General features: G+C 35.0%; 3 pseudogenes; 2 read left to right on the top strand and 1 right to left on the bottom strand.

Moving 5' to 3' along the window:
* The first annotated feature begins 698 nt into the window (after window positions 1-698).
* On the top strand, window positions 699-2,782 carry LOC120182081 (annotated as a pseudogene).
* A 2,458-nt stretch (window positions 2,783-5,240) lies between these two features.
* Window positions 5,241-11,922, bottom strand: LOC120182037 (annotated as a pseudogene).
* Window positions 11,923-19,612: 7,690 nt separating this feature from the next.
* Window positions 19,613-23,559, top strand: LOC120182092 (annotated as a pseudogene).
* Window positions 23,560-26,887: the final 3,328 nt, after the last annotated feature.

Genomic DNA, 26,887 nt, shown 5'->3' with positions numbered 1-26,887 from the left:
TCAGTAATGAGATTTATAATTTACCCTAAGTAACTGGAAAGATGATTCTCTTACATTTTAGGGGCAAGCAATTTCTCAATTGCATGAGAATTTCTGTCGTACGACATCCTTAATATACGATTAAGGAAAGACGTTACCGAAAATATTTTTTTAACTTTTCTGGTAAAGTGTCAAATATTCACATTTTCGATAGAAAAAATAATGTTTTAGATAGCGTTTTACTAGATATGTTAACAAACCCAGTAAAGCGTAAAATAATAACATTTTCAATAGAAATAATAATATTTTATGTATTTTTTTACCGAAAATGTTAAAAAAAAAAATAATAACATTTCCGGTAACACGTTTCTTAAACCGTATATTAGGTTGACACAGTAAGACTTCCAATTGCTGCTTCAACCCGGTAGTTGAACCCGAGGACGTCATTGTTCAGCCAAGGGTAAATTACGGCTGGGTCCATATTATACTAAAGTTTATGATTTAATCCTTTTATATGAAATCAGTATAATAGTCTTCTAATAGACGAGGATTAAATTATAAAATAAGACTGGTAGAAAGGCCAAACACAAAATTGACATTAGAACAATTATTTTTTTACTTAGATAAATAAGTTGTACTGCTACATAGTATACTGAAAGATAGAGAATCTAAAAGAGTGCGATGCCAGCTATGAAATTGAAGGATCTAAGCATTCCCTGAGGTCAAAGCTGGCATTCCCCCATCTTAAATCAATCCTCCATCTTTCTTCAACTCATCCCGCTCTTAAACCATTTTCCCTCTCATTTTCCCATCATTTTTCTGAGAAAGTGAAGAAGGAAAATGTGCATGCTTTGAGGGCAAGGAAGAAGAAGAAGATATAATCCCATGGCTGTTTCTCCTTGTTTAAGTGGACATGATCAAAAGAAAACTGGTGGCTTACCAATCGAAAGGTAGAAAAGAAAAATGGCGAAGCTTTGATCTTTGATCCAGCCTTTGATCAAGTTTCCATTTTTTGTTGTTCTCATGTGCAGGTTGTAGATAGGTACATTAAGGGTGCGAGGAGCCTCATTGCGACGGACGACCGGAACGACATCGTTTCGGCTCTGAATCTGCTCGACGCGGCGCTGGCTGTTTCGCCTCGTTTCGAGATCGCCCTTGAACTCAGAGCGAGATGTTTGCTGTACCTGAGGCGTTTCAGGGAAGTCGTCGATATGCTCCAAGATTATATCCCGAGTCTCAGATGTACAGCGACGAGTTGGCTCTGTTTCCTCGGATAACTCGTCTCAACGCTTGTCGAGGGAGCGAGTCAAGCTTCTCCCTTCTGATAGCTCGTCGTCCGACTCACCTGGCCGTGAGCCGTCTTTCAAGGCTTCTCTATCTCGGAAATGAAGAAGAAAGTCATGGTGGATTGTGGAGAAACCGCGAGAAACAAGGCCAATGGAGGTGACTTTTTTTCACTCTTAAATTAATTCCTGATTAAAAAAAAATCCAAATTGATTGAGCTCAAACTCACTGGAGACTCAATTTCGAAAAGGTACTTGGTTCTAGGCCAAGCATGCTGTCACCTAGGCCTAATGGAGGACGCCTTGGTTCTCCTTCAAACCGGCAAGCGCCTCGCTTCCGCCGCATTCCGCCGTAAGAGCGTTTCCTTGTCCGAAGACAGCTTCTCCTTCCAACGTATCGCCTCATCCGAAATCTCCTCCGTCTCCACGACGCCTCCACGCAACCCACTCCTTTCTCAGAATCCGAAACATCTCTCAGCTTCTATCCCATATCAAGCTCCTCATCCGCCGTCGGACTGCCGCCATTGCTGCATTCGATGCAGGCTTACACTCCGAAGCCATACGCCATTTCTCCAAAATCGTCGACGGACGACCCTCCCCTCAAGGCTTCCTTGCAGAGTGTTATATGCACGAGCTCGGCTTACAGGGCCGCCGGACGCATTGCCGAGTCGATCTCCGATTGCAACAAAACTCTTGCACTCGATCCAACTTGCATCCAAGCCCTCGACACCAGGGCCTCACTCTTCGAAACAATCCGAAGTTTGCCCGACTGTTTACACGACCTCGAACATTTGAAACTGCTTACAATACCATTTTGCGAGACAGGAAGCTTCCGGGACCTGCCTGGAAGCGTCATTACGTGTGCTACCGGGAGATTCCCGGCAAACTTTGTGCATTAACCACTAAAATCCAACAATTGAAGCAAAGGGTTGCTTCTGGTTTGGTGAGACGGAAACGGTGATTACTATACATTGATCGGCTTAAGGCGAGGGTGTTCGAGGTCTGAATTAGACAGGGCTCATTTGTTACTATGTCTAAGGCAAAACCCGACAAGGCTACCAACTTCATCGAACGATGCGAGTTCGCCGATGAGCGAGACCTCGACTCGGTTAAAGACGAGCCAAGATGTCGGCTTTGCTTCTTTACCGATTACTTCAAAAGGGTTATTCCAGCATGATGGCTACCATTATCGAAGAAGAAGCGGCCGAGAAGCAAAGGAAGAAAGCCGCCGCCGCATTACAAGCAGCACAGGCGGCAATTCAAGCGCAGCAAACCCAATATCCCGGCACTAAACAGGAACCCGAAACAAATTCATCCAACGTCTCTAGCTGCAAAACCAGGGTAAATCCAGTGAAAACAAAGCCAAAACAACCAGTTCCAATGCGAATGTGTTCCAAGGCGTATTTTGCAGGGATCTGGCCGTTGTGGGAATTACTATCACAAGTTGGGTTTAATCGACCACTTCCAGTGAAATACGAGGCACTAAGCTGCTGATTTTGCCGTCGGAAATCGATTAAAAATATTCTACCGGCGTGGAATCTCTGTTTCACTGTCCCCATTTGTACAAATATGATTAAATTGTCTGCCGGAGAATTTGTCGCCCTATTTCTTTCCTGTCATCCACCTTGTATATAACTTTCATATTGAAAATTTTCAACTTTCGGGTGCATTTTTCTCTCCAGATTTTGCTTATGCTTTGGGGTATTGCATTTCATTAGGCTGATCTTCGATTTTCCGTAAAGTTTCTATTTCAATTGATATGTTTTTTTTCTGCCCTGATTGGGACCAAATGGTACTGTCATGGCCAGGAAACAAAAGATAGACAGAAGCTACTGTGGTTTGGACTCTTGCAATTTGTTTGTGTGTTGGCATTTAAATGTTCTCTGCTTTGTTATCCCTGAACTGGCTTTATCTGACATTCTGCTAGATCACCCTCAACATTTTCCATGATAATTTTACGAGGCGTTATTAAATGAAAAACCTCCATTTTATTTGGGTTAATTACACGAATGATCATTTATGTTTGTATTTATCCACTTTTGATCAATGATTTCAAAATACATAAGATATGATCATCTTTTTTTATTAATTAAAATAGTCACTTTTTTTATTTATTAAGATATGGTCACCACAGGTTAACTATAGTTAACAATTAATATATTAAGTGATGTGGTATTCAGGTATAATCACACATTTGGTCTATAATATTTTATATTCTCTCAATTTAGTCATACTTTTAATAAATTTAATCTTTAAATCGAATGATGTCACCTGTCACTGTGTCATGTGTCATCATTCGATTTGAGTAATAACTTTATTTTAATTTTTGAATTTGATATATTTATTTTCCACCAATTTTTTTTTTTTTTGTTAAATTAAATTAAAATAAAATAAGTTAGTCCTCCAGCTGAATGGTAATACATGACATGACAGGTGAAACCAATGACATGTGACATTCGATTGGAGGATTAAATTTATTTAATTATTAAAAGTATTACTACATTGAGATAATAGTAAATAACATGGACCAAATGTGGTTATACCAAAATATTTAAGGCAGTTAACTCGTGGTGTCACGTCTTAATTAAATAAAACGAAGGTGGTTATATTTTATGTATTTTGAAATCAGTGACCAAAAGTAGATTTAGAAAGGTGATGCCATTTCAAAGCTTGCAACTTTGCCATTATTTGGGCATAGATTTTCATGCAACAACACCCACCAGTCCTCAATGCACATAATTGCATATGATGAGTTGGGGGTGAAAGAATGAACTCAATAGTAAAAAAGAAAAGAAAAAAAAAAAGCAAAAAATCATTAGAGGTTCATAATTTTGAAAAAAAAAAATTAGCATGCATTTGTTATCTTCTCTCTTAATTTGACCTTTCAGTTTAAAAAATAAATTTAATGCAACTATTTGATTAATGTTTTTCATTGTTTGACCGTTACAATGCTGACGTGACGGTCTATATGCTATGTTTAAGTTAGCAAACATATATCATGTTATATGTCACGTTATCAACCACCATAGATCGCTATATCAGCACCGTAATAGTCAACGACGAAAAGCGTTGGTCAAATGATCACATTGAGCTTATTTTATGAGTTAGAGGGCCAAATTGAGAGAAAAACAATAAGATGAACACATTAGTTTTTTTAAAGTACATAGACCTCTGTGTTGTTGTCAAAAAAAATTATTTTTCTTAAAATAATTTAGATTGAACAACTATGTTATTTTAGTATTTATTAAAATTTTAATGGTAAATTTGACATATCATTATAAGGTAATACTTATCAATGAGAAAAATAAAAAATATATTATGTTAACAGTTATATTAATTTCCCCCAATAAAATATCAAACCAAAACTCAAACTGAATGTTAGATATAATTTTAAAATAAATAAAATTTAGATATTAAAAAGAAATAAAAAATAACAATTCAGATACTAAACATATAATTTATATCGAAATCCCGTGCACGTTCTCTCTGTGATATTCATAAACTCGAATTTCAGTTTCTTTCTTAAAATGTTACTTACGATAAAAATTAAATTAAAAGTATAAATTCACGTTAAAAAATGTTATTTTTTAAGGTAGCCTTTTCAGGTTGTATTGTGTAAAATGGGTTAAATCATAGGTGGAGGTTGTTCCATTACTGTAAGTCTGCAACTTACAAGACTTTCTTCAATCCCACTTGAAATTTGGCAATGTGAAATTCGTTCACTCTTTCATTAAAATCAAATAAAAAAAAGGAAATTACTGACAGAAGGTTGAAGGGTTGGTTTTTACTTTTTACCACATAAATGCACGGTGAATTTCATTTAAGAATTAGTGCTAAAACTGGGGGAGTACCGTATTTATGTCAATTGTACAGTGGTATCTGTAGTAGTAGAATTGCCTCCTGTTGTGCTGACTGCTCTGCCTTTCTTGAAGCAATAATAGTAATAGGCATCGAACAGCTATTTCTTTCCGCCAAGGCAGACAGCTTTTCAATGACCAATTGAATAGCTCATCACACGTCTTTATTTATTAAACCTTTTGTTTTTTTGGTATCGCATTAAAATTCAGACTAATTCTAAACAACTTTACAAGCCATATGACACAAGGCAATGACCACGTCTCTACCGTTCCAAAAGCTAAGCAATGAAAGGTGAATGGAAATTACTACCCCTTCGACCGAGAGGCAGCCTTTTTTCCTTTTTTGGAAGACGTCGTGATGTTTACACACTTGGGGCAAAACCAATCCTCCTCCGGAACAACGTCAAGCGGAGGATCGCAACAATCAATGTGAGTTCCGATTCCACAACCTATGGAACCATTTTCGTCGCCGCAGATCAACATGACCACTCCTCTGTCGCCAGAACCGCAAACTTGGCATGTTATGTCATCACCCTCCGAGTCATTTGGAGACTCGGGAGTCAAGTCCTCGACAATCTCTTCCATTCGGCTTGTCAAGGTAGTAAATGACCTCTCTGCCCATTCATGTGTGTTGTATAGGACATGTCTCTCCAGGGAGTAGCCGGGTTTACATGCATATCCCACTAGGTAGTCGGCGACAATGCAGGGTACCTCGTGTTTAAAGAACTCTTGAACCCACATATCAACACGTGGCATGCTGGGGCTAACAACAGCGAAATCAACACCAGATTTGAGGAATCTGGTGTAAGGGGAGAAGTTGCTAAAAGGTCACCATCCCCGGCTTTCACCACACGCTTCAAAGTGTCCTGGTCAAATGGTGGGAAAATGCTAGTCGTCAACCATAACTATTCGTTTTTAGTTTATCGAAGCAGCAGGGAACAATCTTGTGGAAAATATTGCTGGAATTGTACAAGATATTACAGATTGAGAAACGGTAGCCAGGTGAATATAGAACATACCAATGGAGGAGCAATGCATTCTCCATACACAATTATGCGCATCCCATAAAATGCTCCATGGCTTGTTCTCTCCCGTAACTGGCGCCACTTCCTTGGAGCCTCCAAGTTTATTGCACCATCTTCTGTGAGGCCATTTTTGTGCCATTCATAGGGCTCCTCTGCCAAGAACTTTCCTGCCTGATTACAAGCACTTAGATAGTCGGGCTTAAGAATCCACCTGCATTCAGAGGAATTAAATTCAACAACCATTTGAAACTAATATGAAACAATGATGTGAAGAACACAGAGGAACTTCTAGTATAATTCTACAATGAGCTAGATAAAAAATCAAGTCTAGTCCTGTACAGTTAGAAATATTACCTTCCAGATGCAGCTGCAGCAAAGAATTTTCAGTCCTACGAATTGGATCTGGGGCAATGAAATGGGTTGCCTGGTATGACCATTGATGAGAATCCCTACAAAACTTGCCTTTCAATCCCCGAATGACTTGCTGAAATTCTTTTCTTTGCAGTCTGTGGCCACTCAATATAAAACATAAAGGCTCATTTTTCACTCTGTTCAAAACCTTCTGCAGCGGTTCCCTGTTAGAATCAACCTTCTGGGAATTTTCATTAGTCCTCAAAGTTTTGCTATTGGGTTTACAAACTGATTTTCCAGCAATCTCCTTGTCATGAACTGGGCTGCTCTCATCAGTTGCCCCAGAGATTTCCACTTTCGAAGCAGTTCTGCCTTTTGGTTTGGGAGCGGGATGCGGCTTTACATTCTCCTTTTCATATTTCGTCTCCTCAACATTCTTCCGGACACTACTATTTTCCCCAACCAAATCATTTTTGGAATTAGAAGGATCAGCCTTCATCATGGCTCTACTGGAAGGCTGTTTCTCCCTTTTGCTTGCTTTCTTTTTCAAGCTACCACACTTGACATCAAAGTCAGAATTATTACTACCAACTGTCTTCTCAGGATCAGTTTCATTTGTTCTATTGTCCAATGCAATTGGACTCCCATGTTGAATGGAATCATGGCTGACATGTTCCACTTCTACAAATGTTTCTGTTTTATGAGTCAATTCAATCAACTCAGGCTTCTCATTTTCAGCTGTCTTCTTACCATAATTTTCATCTTCCTCATCTGGAGCAGCGGAGATTTCCACTTTCGAAGAAGCAGTACTGCCTTTTGGTTTGGCAGCAGGAAGTAGCATGACATTCTTCGTTTCATTTTCTGTCTCCTCACATTCATCCGGATACTACTATCTTCCCCAACCAAATCATTTTAGAACTAGAAGGATCAGCCTTCATCATGACTCTACTGGAAAGTTGTTTCTTCGTTTTTCTTGCTTTCTTTTTCAAGCCACAAAACCTCAACGTTGGTCTACCAAAGTCGGAGTTCTTGCTACCAACTGCCTTCTCAGGATCATTACATTCATTCTATTCTCCAAGGCAATTGGACTCCCATGTTGAATGGAATCGTGGCCGACATGTTCCACATCTACAAATGTTTCTGCTTTACGAGTCAACCCAATCAACTCGGACTTCTCTTTTTCAGCTGTTTTCTTGGGATCATTGTTATCTTCCTCATCTGGAGCTGCTGCTCCAGAGATTTCAACTTCCACAAAAGCAGTACTGCCTTTCGGTTTGGCAACAGGATGTGGCATTACACTCCTTTTCATTTTCCATCTCATCAACATTCTTTGGGACACTACTATTTTCACCAACCAAATCATTTTTGGAGTTGGAAGGATCGGCCTTCATCACGGTTATACTGTAAAGTGTTTCTTCCTTTTGTTTGCTTTCTTTTTCAAGCCACCATGCTTCAACGTTGGTTCACCGAAGTCAGAATCCTTGCTAACAACTGCCCTCTCAAGATCTGTTTCATTTGTTATTTTCTCTGAGGCAATTGGACTCCCATGTTGAGTGAAATCATGGCTGGCGTGTTCCACTTCTACAAATATATCAACTTTATGACTCAATTCAACCATCTCAGACTTCTCTATTTCAGATGTCTTCTTAGGATCATAGTCTCTTCCTCGTCTGGAGATTGAGTTTCATCATCCATGAATTGAGTCTTACTAGTAAGAGAATTTTGACATTTTACAACTTCTTTGACATCCTTTGCTGCACCCAGGTTAATTGTTGGAGGGGATGTCTCACGCTCACTGGAACTCTTACAAGTTGCTCTTCCATTCTCACCATTCAAGGCAATTGTAGAATGGTTTCAGAAGCAATTTTGATAGAGTAAATAGAACCTTTTCTGTTAGCAATATTACTTAGTTTTGATCGAGAACCCAAGGTCTTTTTCACAAGCTTCTTGCTAACTGGTTTTGTTACCAACTTACCATTTCCCCCTTCAAGCAAATCGATGTTAGAAGGACTATGGGAATTTTCATTCCCCAGATTTTTTTCATCATGTGAAGGAACCTCAACATCTTGCTGCTTATTCTGCAGCTCACCTGGCTCTTCGACAACGCGTAGTGGTTCTAAGCCATACTCTCCGATATTTGATTTGCTTGCAGAGGTGGACTCTCTTAATCCCTTGAAGAATGCTTGGGGTGACTTCTCATAAGCATTCTCGTTTTGCATATCTGGCTTGCTAACTAGTTTTGTCAACAACTTATCATTTCCTCCTCCAAGCAAATTCAAGTTAGAAGGACTATGGGAATTTTCATTCAGAAGCTTTCTATAATCAAGTGAAGGAACCTCAACATCTTGCTGCTTATTCAGCAGCTCATCTGGCTCTCCAACCACTTGTATTCGTTCTGGGTTGCAAGCTCTGATATTCGATCTGCTAGCTGAGGTGGACTCCCTTAATCCCTTTAAGGACATTTTGGGTGACTTCACATGAGCAATCTCATTTTGCATATTTGGCTTGCCTGCCAAGGTGGACCCCCTACTAAAGGACGTACTGGGCGACTTCTCAGCACTACTATTCTTTCTGTCTTCTGGCGTAACAGTTTTAGAGGAAAAAAGATCAGTCGACAGCTTGGCAGTTAAATTATCAGCACATGAGCTATGTAGACCATTCAGACAACAAGTTTCATTCGCATAGTAGTCATTCACCTGTGCAGATCACTCACCAAGGATGTCAGTTCCCATTGTTCTGCATTGCCCTTAACAGATGCTTTTGCATTACGACTCAGCTTTTGTGATTTAGTGCTACTGCCAGAAAGTTTTAGGGCTCTTTTCTGAGGCAATATACCAGCTGAGTCCTCTCCATGGCACAAATCACTGCCCTTCTGTGGAGATCTAACAAGACAAGAACTGGTTCCTTCCTCCAGTTGTTGCATTTTAGAGGAAGAAATGTCAGATACACCCTTGATTTTCATAGATTGGCAAGAGACCTCTCTAGATAAATTTGGAGGTGTAGCGGTTCTTGGTGATTTCTTTGAGTAACTTATAGCAGTAAACATCTGGTTGGATAATGAGGGGCTCCTAGATGTAGATGCCAATTTATTATCCATATTTGCACAACTTGGGCTTCCATTGTCTGGCTGAACTGGCTTAATAGATGAAACATCCCTGAGACCAGAGTCATGAAAAGCACAAAACTCAGGATCATTAACATTATTGAAGCTTACACATAGATGAGATTTCCCGGGAGGCACTAAAACTTCCTTGGTTTTCGGTGAATGTCTGGGCATAGTCGAATTGACACTTCAACTGTTGTGGGCATCTCAATGGAACTGAGCATTCCAGATCTCAAAATAGGAGGGCTCCTATTCAAACTCTGTTGTCCAAAATGCTTCATTGTAGTTTCTTCAGCCTCTTCATCAGAATCTTTGGCTTCAGCTTCCATCACCTCTAACTCATAACCACTGTTGATAGGAAGAGAATTGCATATGATTCAGCATAGCTTATACTTTTGTTTTTTACTTTTTTTTCCTTGGATAAGACTCAAGCAAATATAAATAAGAATCAAGAGAGCGACTGCAGATGCATAGAAACATGTATACTATTCTTGGGAAGGCCCTTTACCTCTTGCTATAATTTGCTTCTGAAAGAATTTCCCATTCTCTTAAACTGCATAAAAAGAATGAGATTAAACAACAGCAAAAAGGTTAGTTGCTTCATCCCCAAAATAGTCGACAAGCTTTGAAATTTATTGTACTTCAGGTTTATGCAAACATACCAATCTTCCAACCAAAGGTGATTGATAAGCTTTATCTTCTTGATTTTCTTAGCAAGCTCATACTTCTCCCCTGCATAGATTGAAAATATTTATTATGCAGTTACTACTAAAACTCAGTACGATTAAAAACATCAACACAACCGAATCCATATTAGAAACAGAAAACAAACATATAGCACCTTAAGGTTTTAACTACAAGAGAAGACCATTAAAACTGTCAAATAGATCAGTAAATAATTATATACAAATAATATATTAATAGAAACATGAAATGTAAATGAATGAAAAGGGAAAAAAGAAAACAGGGGAAGTATTAAGAGTGACATGAGAAGAAGAGGAAGAAAGAACTCATCAACATAACATACAATGCGGAAAAGATTGACAAGAGAAATAAGGTCCTCATAAAGTCCTAACATTGAGAAGTTTATTTTAGCAGCCCTATGATAAAGAAAACACATAAAATTTCACCTTCGAATTTATAGCATATTAGATGCGTGACTCTGCTTGCAACCAGAGGTTTAGAAATTGAGCACCCATCAAGCTAACCATTGTCTGCGAGCACACAAGTAAACTACATAGCATTTTTATTTGCTTTACAAACAATTAAAACAACCCATAATTGTGAAAGACCATACCATAATGTCCTCTCGATCTTGCCTCTGGTATCCAGTCAAGCATACCACTAAACTTTTAGCACCAGGAATTCCACTTAAGTCCCTAATAGGTCTGTACATAATCTGTCCAAAGAAAAAGGAAAAATTGTCAAAGGCACAATTTATATAGATGATAAGTATAGAGTCTAGTTTTATTATAGGGAAAATAAAAATCATAAGAAATCTGGACCCAAGAACAAGGACATATCTCTAAGTTATTAAAGTTGCATACATGAGAAATTATCTATGGAGTAATCATACCGTAGGCTTTTATTTCATTGTTTTAGTTCTAATGTGCTACACCAACTGAATTCATGGATCAAAAATTCCAAAAAAATAAACAGAATACAAAAATCGGTGGAATTAGATAATGGCGAGCAGTGACAACTAACCGAAGTAGCATCAACAGGCATCCCAACATCGAAACTATGATCAACCCACAACCCAGTGATAACTGTTTTGCCATCATTTCGAGCAGCAACACATAGGGGATCGTCCTAAATAACATGTAAAAGAAAGATTTTCAGCATCCAATTTTTTTAATTCTATTAAAACCAGCAACAATGCTTTAAGAGGCATACGTAGACAATCTTATCAACAATCAAATGAGTACAATTCCGGCTATACTGACCGACACCAACGCCGCCATTGTCAACGAGCTTTACTCGAACCTTCAAAAAAATCTTAACAATTAAGCAAACATAATGGATTTTCCATCAATTTTTTTCCTATTTCTTGCTAATTAAGTACTTCAACGAAACAAAGATTAAACAGCATAGAGCAAAGGGGGGGAAACGAAAACGAAAAACCTTATGCTCGTTGATGGGATCGAAGCCGTAGAGACAGAAACGAACGCCGAGAAACGTTTTCGAAGCAGTATCGGATTCCTGCATTGAATCGAAAACTAGACTTTACATATAATAACAAAGTGAGAGTTTTGGTGATTTACTTACAAATCTTGTCAAAGAAGAGTGGGAAAAGGTGAAGAGAGAGGCTCCGAATTATTATATTTGGGGGACCGATGCGAGAGGGAAAAAGTATTTTCCTCCCTTTCTTTTATGTATGGGCGGGGAATGGAAAACTCATGATTGAATGTGGTGCCTCCACGTGGTAAACGAAGGGATAATGCTTCGACACGTTTAGTTCTTAGGCATTATAACGGGCTGGTACCACCGATTTTAAAAAAAAATAAACGGATTTTAAAAATTATGTTTTTTAAATTGAAATAATTACCATTAGTTTTTTCTTGGTTAACAATTACCATTAGTTAAATGATAATAAAATTATTATTATATTTACATGAAATGATATTTTAATTAAAAATTAGGATAAAATACACAAATAATCCTCTGGTTGTAGGTTACCACTTTATTAAGTCATTTGACTATTAAAAGTTACAAAATTATCATCTGACTGTAGAGTGTTACTTTATTTAGTTTCCTACTATTTAAAGTTATAAAATGGTCACCCGATTATTTATTATGTTCTAAACTCTTCATTTTCGTTTAAAATTGACAGTATTCCGAGCTGAACGTTAACCTATAGAATGTAATTTGATAAATATGATTTCAAAATCTCAAATGACTATCATATCTTAATAATCATGTTAACATTCAGCTTTGACAATCGTTATTTTTTTAACAAACAAAGATGAATTTAAAACATAATAAATAGTCGACTGACTATTTTTAAACTTTTAAAATTTGAGGGACTTAAAAAAATAATATTTTATAATTGAAAGACTATTTTCTAATTTTTAATAATAAAAAAATTAATAAAATAATATCTTATAATCGGATTACGATTTATGTAATTTACCCTAAAAATTGTCCAAAAAAGGCAGAGTGTGAAGCAATTGGGGCCATTATGGCGCCGAGCCCAACAGTTAGCATTAGGGGTACGGATCCCGGTCAAAGATTGATGGGTCACTGAAATGATTGATAAAGAAGTTAATCAGATTGGAGTTTAGAATTGATACTTGATGTCAAATTAGTTAATTTATTTAATATAAATACTCTTTCTTAATAGTTGATCTTCATTTTAACACTAAATTATACTTACTTTTTATATGTTAGCTTACCCTTATTTCCATATGTATTGGAGTAAGGGGAGGTAGGATAGTAGTGTTGAGTTAATCGATTGACGGAATTAGCCAAGAGGGGGGTGAATTGGCAATTAAAATTTCGGTGGAAGCTTTTGCAGAAAATTGAAAAGATTTGCACAGCGATTTAGAGTGGTTCGACTTTCTCAAACAAAGTCTACGTCCACTACCTTAGCTATCCACACTAAGGATTTTCCAACAAATTCACTAATTTGTTCTTTCTTTTGAGGCCAAAGAGATAACCTTACAACAACCTCAAGAATATACCCCAATTCTTGAGAACACTCTTTTTCACAAAGAGAAGATTACAAATTTGCAAACTTACAAGAAACCTCACAAGGTAAGATGTTTGCACAATTATAGAACAAGAAAAAAAACACTAAAAGATAATTACAAATGAGCACAAATGGTGTTCTTGAAAGCAAAATGAATATTGAAAGGAAAATTGGCTTGATTTGCACAAACTTGATGTTTGATACTTTCTCTCTTGTTTCTCTATGATTTCTTGTTGATCAAGGGCTTCAGAACTTGTTTAAATACACCTTGAATCACTTATGAACGTTGGGGATGATTAGTGAAGATCATATAGCCGTTTAAGTGTGAAATCAATTAATTTTTCTAGGTGGAGCGTCTCATGCATCGATGCATGATCAAGGATGCATCGGTGCATTCGTGTAAAATTCAAATATTTTGACCGTTGGACCCTTAGTGCATCGGTGCACTAAGAGTGCATCGATGCATCAAGTGCATTCGATGTTTCAAAATAGCCGAGTGCATCGATGCATGGCTGGTGCATCGATGCATCAAATGCATTCGATGTTTTAATTAAATCAGAGTGCATCGATGCATGGAGAGTGCATCGGTGCATAGAATGCATTCGATGTTTCAATTTATCCATTGATGAATCGATTCATGGTATTTATGCATCGGTGCATGCCTTTGAAAAATTGATTTAAGGCTTGATTTTGGTTCAAAATACTTTGTGAAAATTGTTTCAAAAATATATTAAGTACAAATCACAATTTTACACATTTAGTAAGGATTAAAATTGTTTTTGAAAGACTTGGAGTAATAATTTGATATTCGATTAATTGAATCGAATATACTTCGAAAATCATTTGTAAAATCTTAAAATTCATTTAAACTTAATTTGTTATATCGAAATATCAAAATGTTTTCAGCAAGTAGACTGTCCTCAATGTCAGGTTGAGAGCAGCTTCCGTAAGAGACCTCCAAATTATGAAATGCCCTTCGTGGGACTCGATCTCACGACCCCAAGGTTAAGAGCCTTGTGTCTAACGTTATAAATGTTACCATTTTAGGTAATCGGACAATAAACAATGTTAATTTTCTCCTTTTAAATGACACATGTCACTTTTTGGTAAATTTAAAATTTTCATTTAAAATTAACAAAATAAAATTATATTTTAAAAAATACGAAAATTTTAAAATGGAAAAAAAACTTTTTTTTTAAAAATAATCTTCATTTCAACTCCTAAACCCTCATCGCCGCCGATCGCTACCCTTTACTATCGACGAAGCTCCACCCAACTTCACTTACCCACAACGATAAAAAAACCCTATGAAATCATGACCGATCAATAATCCTATAAAATCGTGACCGATCAACAGCCAATCTATATTTTATACCCCGCAAATCCCACACGATTCCGATAGCCAATTTGTGGTAACTACGACAATATATGACTAATAGGATGGTGGGGACTACATCAACGACAGTGGTCGTGACTAGAAAGGGCAATAACAAGGTTAATGTTAGGGACGTAGGGTTTAGGGATTGTGATTTTTTTATTTACGAGAAATTATGTTTTTATAAAATATAATAATATTTTTATTTAAAAATAAATTTCAAAATTTCCAGAATGTCACACATGTCACTTAATGGAGAAAGCTAACAACAGTTACAACCCAAACACCTAAAGCAGTGGCAAAGCCATAGCTTGGGGAAGGTGGGCACTGAAAATTTAATTTTCTTCGATTAATTACTTATTTTACTGATGGTGATCACCCTTAAATATTTTATGTCCACCCTGAAATATGAGTTTTCTACAGTTAATTACTTATTTTACTGACGGTATCCACCTTAAAATTTTATTTGTACCAATCTCATTTAAACAAATAAACATTAATAGGATTTTATGTTCATTTAATTATATGAACGAATAGGGGTGTAAATGAACTGAGCTTGAACGATCAAGATTATATTTGTGTTCATTTGTTTATTTTTGAAGGTGTTTGTGTTCGGTTAATGTTCATTTAAATTTTTAATATTGTGTTCATTTTTGTTTATTTATTTTGAAGATTTTGTGTTCGTTAATTTATTATTCACGAGCATGTTTGTTTAATGTTCATGAACATATTCGTTTAGAGTTTGTTTAGCGTTGATTTAGTGTTTGTTCATCATTCCTTTATATATTCAATTTTGTAGCTTCATTTGTAAGCTAAAAAATTATAAAATAACGCCTTTAGTACTCAAACTCCTTAAAACGCATAGTTTAAAATTCAACTTTTATCATGTGTTTAATTTAATCATTGTATTAATCAATACTTAAAATGTAAAAAAAATAAAAGGAAAAAGAGAATCAGGTAAACGAGCTTGTTCATGAATATAAATAAACGAGTTGATAAATGAGCTCATAAACAAGCTTGCCCGTGAACATAAATGAACCGAATATACCTTTGTTCGTGTTTGTTCGTTTATTAAATGAACATAAATATTTTTTTTATGTTTGTTTATTTAGCTTAATAAACGAACGTTTCACGAATAGTTTATCGAACGCTCTGTTCATTTACACCTTATGAGCGAACACAAACAAAAGGCTATTCTTTTATTTACATTTGTGAATATTAGGTAATTCGTTCATTTATGTTCGGTCGTTTATATTCAGCCCAATCTATAGATTCATATGAAGTCTTAAGACCTAGTAAATTTTAACATTAAACCCATTAATATTTTAAAACCTAGTTAATTTAAACCAAAATAAAAAAATGTTGAAATCAATTAAAGAAAATATAAAACCTAAAATTATTTGGATATTCTCAAATAGAAACCCACCTAATTTTATGTCCGTTTAAATTTGTTCGTTTATCATTTTAACGAAAGAACATGTGCGACCACGAACAAGCTAAATTTTGTTAATGAACGAACAGTAATAAAATTTGTTGTTCATTTATTTATTCTTATTCGATTATTTGTTCGATTAAAATCAAACGAATGAATATGAACATACTCTCGTTCGTGTTTATTCAATTCGTTTACATAACTATATGTATCCAAATATTTTCATATCAATGAATATAATTAAAAAAGCAATTTAAAAATAATGAAAAATAAGATCGTAATAAAGAAATTATTCAATTACAAAGAACGCCACAAGTGTTGAACTATTCATTAAAGGCGAACGTGGCCTAATCCATGACCATGGATAGATACATACCTATCACGTTGCCCACCAACAAGACAAAACCTCGGATCTCTTTCAATCTCTTCATCATATATTTTCAACCCTCATCTGTTACATCAATCCAATCGTTCTTCTTACTATAAGAATGAAAATCCCCCAAGCTTAAATCTTTTGCTGGGCTTTGTTGTCAAACTGCTAACCTTTGCTTCCGGACATGGGGAGAGCGCCTTGTTGTGTAAAGGTAGGGTTGAAGAAGGGGAAATGGACGGCGAAAGAGGATGAGCTTTTGAGCAAGTATATTCAAGCCAATGGTGAAGGCTCCTGGAAATCATTGCCCCATAACGCAGGTAATTAAAACACTTTTTGTTTTTCTCTTGATTTGATCATGTTTTCCATCGTATTGATCGGTGTACGGTTTGGTGTTCGAAGGATTACTAAGGTGCGGGAAGAGTTGCAGACAGAGATGGATTAACTACTTGAGAGCCGACTTAAAGAATGGAAACATTACTGCTGAAGAGGAGCAGATCATCGTTAAGTTGCATGCTGCCTTGGGAAATAGGTTATTTTCATTCTTCTTCCTTTGTTCAATCTCCATAGCCACACGGTCACCCGGAAGAAAACAAACTGTCATCGTTTTCTTTTTCCAATCATGCAGGTGGTCCCTGATCGCCGGCCAGTTACCCGGAAGAACAGACAACGAGATAAAAAACTACTGGAACTCTAATGTGAGTAAAAAAAATCCATAGCTTTAGAATCCCATCAAATCAGAGTTTCCCCCCGATGATGGAGTCCAAGAGTGAAAAAAACAAACGATGCTGTACCCAGAAAGAAGCTTCAAGTTCTTCAAATTTTAAACCTATGGAAAACGTGACTATCAACGAGGTATTGCCATTGCCGGCCATTACTACCGGTAACGTTGAAAAAAGGATGGATACTTTATCCGCATTCGAAGGGCTTAATGACATCAAGGTCAAGGATGAATTACTACAACCAAATACCGATATGAGTCCGAACAAGACGGCGGCCATTGATGAAAGTGGGGAATTCATTTCCTGTCGTTCAATAAATGCGAGCTCCGTCGGTGATGGCGCTGATGATAATCTTGATTTGGAATATTGGGAAATCTAGTTCAAGGGAATGAGCTTTGGGACTCTGACACTGTCGGAAAAGGTTTTTGAGTGACAATTACATGGTTACTTGACACCGTCGGAAAATCTGTTGTTTTCTTTCTCTTTTCTTGGTGTTGTATTTGCAGCTTAATATTTCCGATTAGATACGACTGTACGGACTATAAATACAGGTGTAACTAAGGCTGTATTTGTGTTTATTTTTAAAAGTATATATGTTACGTCAGTGGTTCGATTAAATTTTAAAAAGATAAAATAATCTCAGTGATCAAAAATCTCAGATAATATACGATTTTGATCAAATTTTTTTGGATTTACGAAAATGACCAACAATATCGTAATGCAATCTCTAATTCGCATTGCGATCTTCACTTCGCGTTGCATTTCGCGTTGCGATAGTTGAAAATCGCGTTGCGATTTTTCATTTCGTGTTGCGATAGTTGAAAATCGCGTTGCGCTTTTCCATTTAGCGTTGCGATAGTTGAAAATCACGTTGCGATTTTCCATTTCGCGGTGCGATAGTTGAAAAGCGGGTTGCGATTTTTATTTCGCGTTGCGATTTTCCATTTCGCGTTGTGATATTCTACAGTTGTCGTTGCGATTTTTCAAATTCGTTGCGATAGTCTACAGTTGTCGTTGCGATTTTCCAAATTCGTTGTGATAGTTAAAAAAATATTTTGTTTCTTAAGAATTTTCTCTAAAAAGATAGCATCCGCGCGGACGTGTCGAAGACACGTATTATCACGACCACGACCATTAATATTGTATTGTATTGAACTCTGAAATTCACATTGTATTCAAGCTATTCTCTACTTTCACTAATATTTAAAATAAAAAATTGAAAAATCGAGAATCAAATAAACGAGTTTGCACATGAATATAAATAAATTGGATATACGTTTGTTAATATTCGTTCGTTTATTAAATAAATACAAAATTTATTCATACTCATTTATTCAGCTTAATAAACAAATGCTATACGACTATTTCACAAATAATTTACTGATAACTATGATCATTTATATTTGTAATTACTTTTATTTTAATTAATATATATATTCTAAAATTAAACAATATTTTAATTAATAGCTACGATTGTAGCCAAACGAAATTCAAAGGAAAGCTAGTTCATACAGCGCAACGCAAAGTAAAAAAATGTTCTTTAAAAGAGCGATTAGCTTAAGGTATCTAAGTAGCTTAGCTAGCAAGGAACAATTAGCTTATCACATGTTCTTTAAGCTACGTAATTAGCTTAATCTAAATGCTCTTTAAAATGCTATAACTTGATAAATATATTTTAAAATTTACTAATAAAATATATTTAATTATTTTTTAAAATATTATTTAATGAGAATAATATATTTTGTTATAATAAAAATATAAAATCATATATTCTTATGATATAACTTGATATATTATTATAATATAAAAATATAATATTATATTATTTAAATTATTAATACATATATTTTTAAATATTTTAATAATTAATATTTTTATTAAAAAATATTTAAAATATTGTATTAACATTTAATACGTAAAATAATCTTATTTTAATTATTTATTGTTTAAAGTAAAAAATTTAGAAAACACTTATGAAAATTAAATCATAATTATTTTTTTTTAAAAATACAAAGAAAACTCTATTCACGAAAAAAATACTTTATGTAAACTAATTTATTTCCTTTCTACCAAACACCAAAATTTTCTTTTCCAAAAACTATTTTACAGGAAAAAACAGACCCTTACGCTTAAATTTAACTCAATTTCACTGGACTCTATCAAATAATAACCCTTACAATATTATCTCAGATAATCATAATTTTAATCTACCCCGTGAACTGGATTCCATAACGGCATATGTCCGTTAGGGTTCCCCAAATTTCAAATTCAAAATCAGTGGCACCATCGTTATTATCACCACATCTAAGCCCGATTTCCATGAAAAATAATAAAATAATTTCGAAATAGAAAAGAATCCCAATAAAAGATGAGGGAAAACCTTTATAAAACAACAGTGTCTCGCCTGACCTAAGGCCCAACCTCTCCCGATCCAATAGCCAAATCACACTCTTTCCCCCGTCATTTTCTCAGAACAATCTATCGCAGAAAATCGTACCCTCCCCGTATTTCACCTGCAAATTAATCGGCGATTCAATCAGATTAACTGAAAAAAAACACGAAGATGTCTCTAAGACCGAGCGCGAGGACTGAAGTTCGACGGAACAGGTACAAGGTGGCGGTTGATGCGGAGGAAGGTCGGCGGAGGAGAGAAGACAACATGGTTGAGATCCGGAAGAACAAGAGAGAAGAGAATCTTCTAAAGAAGCGCCGCGAAGGACTTATCGCTCAACAAACACAACCGCAGCTTCTCTCTTCCGGCGCCGATTCCGAGAAAAAGGTAAATTTTACTGATTAATCGTGAATTGATAGGCTGTGCATGATTTTCCGATCTGATTGATGCTGCTTTATTTGGATTCTGTTGTACCTTTTGCAGTGTTACAAATTACTAATTATTAGGTAGCCGAAATTGTATTAATTAAACGGAGTGAAGTGTTTGTTTAATTCATTGATTGTACTTGAATTCAAGAAGAAAATATACGTATTTTTTTTACTTATTTACTAGTGAATTAAAATTGATTTTAATGTTTTAAATGTCTAATGGCAGTTAGAAAGTCTTCCGGCTATGGTTGCTGGTGTTTGGTCGGATGACAGGAATGCGCAGCTTGAGGCAACCACTCAATTCCGGAAGCTGCTATCAATAGGTTGATATTTTGTTTCGGTGTTTCTCCTAGTTGGTATCATTTTTGCTTGAAATTTTAGGTTCACTCTTATTTCATCTGCAGAACGTAGTCCTCCAATCAATGAAGTTGTACAATCAGGTGTTGTTCCTCGCTTTGTTGAGTTCCTTGCTAGGGAGGACTTCCCTCAGCTTCAGGTCTGATATTTCGTTTCTGAAGTAACTAGTATTTTGCTCAACCTCTTTTTTACCCTTTTTTTCATTGTTTCATTTCTTTGTTTTGTAGTTTGAGGCAGCTTGGGCTCTCACAAATATTGCTTCAGGGACATCAGAAAATACCAGAGTTGTAATTGATCATGGAGCTGTTCCTATATTCGTTAAACTCCTTGGCTCTCCAGCTGATGATGTACGCGAACAGGTAAGAACTGCAGTTTGTGAGTGATCCTCAATTTGTTAACACGGTTTATTTGCATTTCTATTATGCTTTCCCATTCTTTTGGTATTACAGGCTGTTTGGGCATTAGGGAATGTTGCTGGAGATTCTCCTAAATGCCGTGACCTGGTCCTTGGCCATGGGGCCTTGGTGCCTTTGTTGGCACAATTTAATGAGCATGCAAAGCTCTCTATGTTGCGAAATGCTACCTGGACTTTGTCAAATTTTTGCAGGGGCAAGCCACAACCTTCATTTGAGCAGGTTGGACTTTCTCATAATATGAATTGTTGGAGTTATGACCCTTTTGCTGATGATGACTTTTGCTAATAAATGGTGCTTTTGAAATTTAATATGCAGACAAAACCTGCTTTGCCCACTCTTGAGCGTCTTATCCATTCAAATGATGAGGAAGTCCTTACAGATGCATGCTGGGCCCTGTCATATCTCTCAGATGGTACTAATGACAAAATCCAAGCTGTTATTGAGGCTGGTGTCTGCCCTCGACTTGTTGAGTTATTGCTGTAAGTGAAGACCTTCATTCCCTTTTTGAAATTGATGTATTTGTTTTTCTTATGTTTATTTCTTCTAGCAATTGCATTTAAAATCTTGGATGTATCGGATATTTTCTCATTTATCCCCTCTTGTTGTTAGTCATCCGTCCCCAACAGTCCTCATCCCTGCTCTTCGCACAGTTGGAAATATTGTTACAGGAGATGATACGCAGACTCAGGTATTGGATATTTCATTACATATTTATTTCTTACTCAACAGTTATCTGAATTGCATTCCCTTGAGATATGGTTTGTAGTTATCCTTGTTCTTGTACACATCTTATTACGATGTATTTTGAGTTATCCTAATGCGTCTTTGTGCCTAAACCTTGTGGGTGCAGTTCTGATATTCTTATTAGGATTATTTTGACACTGACTCCACTTAGTTGTGCTAACTTTTTTTTTGGGGATAAATACAGCATTGATACATAAAATTATAATGTGGCTGTATTCATTGCAGCTCTGATTAGGATGTTGTTTCTTCACGTGTTCATCCTATTTGATAATTTGGCCTTTTTAATAAAGATTACTTTCGAGTATTGATCTGAGAGCTTGAAAGTGAAACCTCTTCATGGTTTTCAAATGACGTTTGGAATTTGAAAACCTCCAAAGTCTCTTTCGAATACAATGTTTTTTCTTCATCATGTCACTGCTTTAGGTTGGTTCTTTCTGCAGTACTCTTATTCTTTATGTTGTTACCCCATTCAGTGCATTATTGGCTACCAAGCCCTTCCATGCCTGCTGAACCTGCTGACACATAACTACAAAAAGAGTATCAAGAAGGAAGCATGCTGGACCATCTCAAACATCACTGCTGGAAATGTAGATCAGATACAGGTAAGCAATTATATACTATGACAAGCCTATAGATTGTGATGGTCTACTTCATAAGTTTGAAAAGTAAAATTTTTTGTGTGTGTGGGGCTGTTTTTTTTCCTATTTGAATGGATATCTATTGGATCATGAATTTTGAAAATCATTTGCAGGCTGTAATTGAAGCTGGGCATATTGGCCCTCTAGTCCATCTACTTCAAAATGCTGAGTTTGAGATAAAAGAAAGAAGCTGCTTGGGCAATATCAAATGCTACATCTGGTGGTACCCATGAACAAATAAAGTACACTCCCTTTGCCATCATCACTCACTGGGTTCTTATTGGCACAATTTGCTATAAATTTTTAACTCGTGTCTTGTTCATCAGGTTTTTGGTGAGCCAAGGTTGCATTAAGCCACTGTGTGATATTTTGAACTGCCCTGACCCAAGGATTGTCACTGTTTGTTTAGAAGGTCTTGAAAACATTTTGAAGGTTGGTGAAGCAGAGAAAAATCTGGGTCACACTGGAGATGCGAATCTATATGCTCAGTTAATTGATGATGCTGAGGGATTGGAGAAGATTGAAAATCTCCAAAGTCACGACAATAATGAAATATATGAGAAGGCAGTGAAGATTCTTGAAACTTATTGGGTGGAAGAAGACGATGAGCCCTTACCCCCCGGTGACGCATCACAATCTGGGTTCCAATTTGGAGGCAATCAACTTCCTGTTCCCTCTGGTGGATTCAATTTCAATTGAAGGTATCAATTTATACGTCTGATTTCACTATATTGCAGTATTGGTTGCCCTATTCCGACAATTGCACTTAGGCCTGAATTGCGCTCTCAGTATCTCTTCTTTATCGTTTACTCTAAATGGGGACTATTTTAGAGAGTGAATTAAAAAGAAATACTTTGATCTGATCGGAGTCCCCTGACAACCCTTCTTATCGTGGAAGGTTGTAAAAGTGACCTTTCATTGTAACAAGCCTAAATTGTATTATTTTGTGCTTTGCATCCGGAATCAGTCTCATCCAGTGTTCCCATATTTGTAAAGCAATTCAGTTTTGCTGCCTCCGGGCCTAATTGACTGTCCCGACTTATTTTTGAATTTGCAGGACACTCGTTTGGTGTAGAATGAAGCTCAATGGTCATTATTTTCTCGATGTTTCTTGGAGTTCACATATAGTCGAAACAATGCTAAAGTATGTTTCTATGATGTCGCCCAATAAAGACGAGGTCTATGACAAACCATGGTAAAAACGTCTGAAGAGTCCGGTAGCCATACATCTATTATTTTTTCAGCATCCTATTACCAGGATGCAAAGGCTGAGGCTTGCAGCTCCTGCATATGTGAAAGATCCCTTTTTTGTGATAGTTGTGGAGTCGTTATTTTGACTGGTCTTCCCTATCAGTTTCGATGAGGAAAAATTATCTTTTCCGGTAATGTATGATTGTCGAAAACCCGAACGATGTTTTGGAGTTACAAGGTACAGTGTTAAAATTACGGTTTTTCTATATAGAGTTCAATTTATTAACATATTTCTTGTTTGTTTTTCAATGCATTGCACTTGATATGCCTCTTTCATTGCACCCCGACAATGGCTTTCTTAAATTCGCTAGTACAAACTACAAAGAGACCTTCCATTTATTGTACTTTCTTTGCCATTATCAGTAGCACCTTTCCCTGCATATTAGGACAGGTATGAGGAAAGTGCGGTGATGGGCAAAGGCTTTCCATGTAAATCTTATATTCTCCACCCTAATCCTACCTGACCTAATTTTTAGAGTATAAATATGATCTAACCTGGTATAAATGAATGATTTAATTAAAAAATAATAATTTTTTAAAAATAAGTTACATTATTATATGACCTCACCCCTTAAGAATGGGTCGAAACTAATCAAATACTGGTTAAATTGTTATCCCCAACTAAATCGGACAAAAATTGATAGTTTATGTAGTAAACACGTTAAGTTTTTAACGATAGATACTAAAATGAAATGAAAACTAATGTTTGATATAGTTTTGAAAGAATTGAAAGTTTATGTATTAAAACGAATTAAAATTGATAATTTATGTACTAAATGCATAGTTTATCCTTTTAAAATTGTATTTATTTGTTTTTAAATTAGGGGTGTATTTGAAGGAAAATTCTACGGCACTCGACGAGCAGCGATGAGCACCACTAACGACGAATATCATTAATTTAATTTATAAAAATTTAAATTCTAAAGTACTCAACGTATAATTATAAATTAGTTAAAATTTAAAGATATATTATTTAAAATAAAGGATAAACTATACTAGTAATCACCTAACTATTGCTCCTTTTCATTTTAACCAATAATTTTGAGATTTTGTCAATCAAGTCACCCAACTATTTAAATGCATTTAATTAAGCCACTTGCCATTAATATTTAACGGAGAAGCTAATGTGATAATTCAAATATTTGGTCATTGTTACTTATATATTCTATCAATTTGGTCTTAATTTTAATAAATTAAAATTAACTTAATCCTCAAATTTTTAATTTTAAAAGTTACGACATATTCTATATTTATAACAAAACTAAATTTTTACTAGAAATTTCATTTATGATTCTCAGAAGCATCCCGTCAATAGTACCATAACCTCTTTTGGTTTTAAGGAAAATATAGTTGATTAGCCCATGCATATAAATTTCGCTGGACAAAATTTTTATCCTACTACTATTAGTAAATGACATTCTACTAATAAAATGTGATATAGTCTAACCTGTAAAACTAGGAAATTTTTCCAATAAATTTATAATAGAAAAAAGTGACATATTTATTTCACATTTGACGCAGTCTTCCTTTAAAATTTTAAAAATTCATCTCCTACCATAAAATTTTATGCTCATCATTAATAAAAGTTTATACTAATAAGATTCTCGGTGGACTTACCATGAAAAATTATACACTAAGAGATTGAACTATCAAAAGGGCGATAAATTTAGTTTGCTTTAAATTTAATATCATAAAATATTGCTTTGAGTTATTCAACTTTTTAGGAAAAAAACGTTATAAATATAGAATATATCGTAACTTTTAAAATTAAAATAAATTAAAATAAAAAGTTGAATTTTGGGTCATTATACATGATACCTTTTGATTTAAGGGTTAAATTTATTTTAATTTATTAAAATTAGGACCATATTGATATAATATAAAAGTAACAGAGACCAAATGTATAATTATACCAAATATTTTAACTGCCACATCAGTTTCTCCATTAAATATTGTTGGGTGACTTAATTGAATGCATTTAAATAGTTGAGTAACACGATTGATAAAATTTCAAAAATATTAATCAAAATGAAAATGTACAATAGTTAGGTGGTCACTAGTATAATTTACTCTTTATTTTAAATAATTTATCTTTAAATTTTTAACTAATTTATAATTATATATTGGGTAATTTAAAATTTAAATTTTTATACCTAAAATTAATAATATTCATCGTTAGTGATATTATCGCTGCTTGACAAACATAAAAAAATAATTCGTATTTGAACAGTTAAGTAATCGATTTTTTGGTATAATTGTTTGTAACTACACGCGCAACATATTTAAGAACGGTGAGAGAAGTAATTACACTTGTAATTACTATTTTTCAAACTTTTTTTTTCATTTTTTAACTGATAGTCTTCTTTTTTTTCATTTTTATTGAGAGAAAGTTATTATAAAGTAGTATATGTTATAAATATTTTTAATTATTTAATAATAAATGTTTAATTATTTTACTTTAGTTGTTGATATTTAAACATGTAATCTCTAGGAACCAGGACCTCTAGTAATCAAACATCTGTAAGATTTGTAGAGCGCAAGGTTCTTAACCTTGAGGTCGTGGGATCGAGTCCCACGGATGGCATTTCATAATTTGGAGGTCTCTCATGGAAGCTGCTCTCAACATGTCGTTGGGGGCAGACTACTATCCTACCTCCCCCTTACCCCATTACATATGGGAATAAGGGTCAGCTAATTTTATACAATTTAAAAAATATTAGAAGATAATAAATAATTACATTTAAACAAATTATAAATAAATATATTTTTTACTTTTTAGATATAAAATATAAATATGAATAATTATATTATACAAAATAAAAAAATATCAATAGTATATTATTAATTATATAATAATCAAACAACAAAACCGATTTAAAATTATTATTAGACTAAGTAACTTTTAAAAAAAATTATTATAAAAATTACTTTAAACTTTTTTGCATGATACCTAAATAAAGTAAATTCATCTCAATTCTTAAATAAAATGGAAATTAGATATTTTTTTATTAATATGAGGTAATTATAAGATAATATATGTTCAATTATAAAAGATAATTCTTAATTATTTAACATCGAACATTCACATCAATAACCATTCCTTTATTATTGATGTCGTTTGGTTCGTACGAAAGATCGAACATTTAAATATGCTTAACATTACACATTTCTATATATAATATCAATCGTATTAAACTTAATCACTTTAAAAAACTTATTTATTAAAATAAGTGAGCTTTCCTCATTTGTGAACAAATAAAATGTTTTATTCCCCGAAACATGGTACTGGGCCCGAAACATGGTACTGGGAACTTACTAAAACGTAATGACAGAAGTACCCATATAATAGCAATTATGAAGAGTTTGAGACAAGGGTGATTCCGTCAAACCGAGCACGGTTGGAACATTGCTAAAAATGTATCATCTCCTCATCAGGAAGGAGCAAGGAAGTCGGACCACGAATCCAGACACAT

The sequence above is a fragment of the Hibiscus syriacus genome, unplaced genomic scaffold, assembly GCF_006381635.1.
Source record: "Hibiscus syriacus cultivar Baekdansim isolate YM2019G1 unplaced genomic scaffold, ASM638163v2 tig00112614_pilon, whole genome shotgun sequence".
Lineage (NCBI taxonomy): Eukaryota > Viridiplantae > Streptophyta > Magnoliopsida > Malvales > Malvaceae > Hibiscus > Hibiscus syriacus.
The sequence above is the reverse complement of the archived record's forward strand: the minus strand, read 5'-3'. Positions and strand labels throughout refer to the sequence as shown.